Genomic DNA, 2056 nt, shown 5'->3' on the forward strand with positions numbered 1-2056 from the left:
CCCGCTCTTCTCCTTAAGTATCCCCAAGTGGGAAGGGGCGGGGAAAGGCCACACCCGCCCTCTCACAGCCGGCACCGGCGCGGCGTGGGGGCTCTGCGGCCCTCGCCCCCCCCTTCCCGCCCGTTCGAGTGTCGTCTGTGTTTTAGGAGAGTGTCTGCAGACAAAAGGTGAAGGGTACCGTGGCTTTTCGTCTTTGTTAGGCGATTAGGTGGGACTGTTATTCGCGGCCATGTTGTCGCGCCGGGGTGTTGCTGTTGAGCGTGTGTAGTGGCAGCGTGCTCTTGTCATTTTGAACAAGGGTTTGTGGAGGTTTGGAGAGCCATGTGTTGTTGAAGAGGCTTTCACTCGCTTTCAGACAAAAGCTGAAGCCTTTTCATCGGCGTTTTCAATGCATCAGCGTAATAGAGCTGTTCCAGAGGAAGCTGTTGCCATCATGTCTCTTGCTGAACACCAACCCGCTCCCCGTTCAGCCTCCCAAGATCTTTCTAGAAGGAAACCCACTCTGGGAGCCGGTTCTACAATAAGAAGATGCTTCTGTTGGGGTTTGGAAATTAATTTTAAATAGTTGTTTGCCACTGGTATCAAATGTTCAGAACAGATACATATTTTGGCAAGTTTCAGGGAGAGAGGAAGCATGGATACCTCACCAAAATAAACCCAACCTCTGACTAGGCTAGTTCAGTAAGTGTTTTGGTTTCTGTGTTGTTTTTTTTTAATGGCAAAGGCATATGAATGATACTTGTTTATGATGAAAAATAGAAGTACAAAGCTAAACTGATAAACTGAAGTGTATATGACAAGTAAGCTACTTTTTCCTATGGGATTTGATTTCTTCTAATGCATAGGTCGTTTTTTTAACAACGTACCAAGTGTTCACCTTTTTCAGCTGCTGATATTAATAATCAAAAGTAGACTGCTGCACTAGATATACCTGGACCCAGAGTTGGTTTAAGTAGTAGCAATAACAAAGCCCTGATGACAGAAGATGTATTTAAGTTAACTATAGAAGGGATTTTGTTAAAGCTAGCGGGGTTGCTGTGTTATCTAAAGGTAAGCGTATGCATGGGCTTTTATGCAACTGATGCCTGTTTACTTAAATAAAAGAGATGCTCTACAATACCATGTCATATCTTTTTAACTTTTATTTGAAATAGCTAAGACTTTGAAAATGTGTCCAACAGTGAAGGGAAAATACCACATAATATCTTCATAAATAAAAAGGATTCGTATTTGGCCTTAAGAGTGGCAGCAGGTTAGTACCACTATTTCTTAAGTGCAAAAAGAGTAATTCTCCTTTTAATAACTCTCAAAACCAAAACCAGTCTTAATACTCCAAAATAGAGCAAAAGCCAGGTTGGGGTGGGTGTGTTTGTACGGTCTTTACTCCTCTTTTATGGCCCTAACTGTAAGTGTTCTGAAGGATCTCCTGTTTGCTGTTAAGTGGAAGATAAGTGTCCTGGGAGTGATAATACAAATACTGTTCCAAGAAAAATAATTCTTTACCTTTTATCATGGAAATGGTGAGTATTGTCCTCAAAAGTTGTTTGATTCCAATGTAAAAGCAGAGTAGTGTAGTTGCTATAAGAAACAACCCTTATCAAGGCATTATAGATTCTAGTTTTGTAAGGCTATCTTGCTGAGCTTCTGTGGACTGGGTTTGGGTCAGGATTGTGTCGTGTTTCTCCTTAACTCAGTATTAGCTTCTAAAATTGGAGAACATGTGTTGCTTTAAACAAAGGAGAGAGTCATTTATTTTCTGCTGCCAATAACACAAATCTCAAAAGAGGTGGAGGGAGTGGAGTAGGAAATTACTGTCTTGGTTTGTTTTCTTAATACTGCTACTGGAAAGGCTATTGCTCAACAGCTTTGTTCGTTAAATGCACTAAATAGCAGCAGAAGAAACATTTTATATTCTGCTATACCATACAGTACTTTTCACTTCAATACACATTTAAAATAAAAACCTGAGTATCTTAGCCAACTTGTGTCCTCCTGGAATCTTATGGTTTTAAGTAATCGAGGAGCTATGATCAGTTATTTTGATTGCCTCAATGTT

This window comes from Charadrius vociferus, unplaced genomic scaffold (assembly GCF_000708025.1).
Source record: "Charadrius vociferus isolate BGI_N301 unplaced genomic scaffold, ASM70802v2 scaffold217, whole genome shotgun sequence".
NCBI classification, from domain to species: domain Eukaryota; kingdom Metazoa; phylum Chordata; class Aves; order Charadriiformes; family Charadriidae; genus Charadrius; species Charadrius vociferus.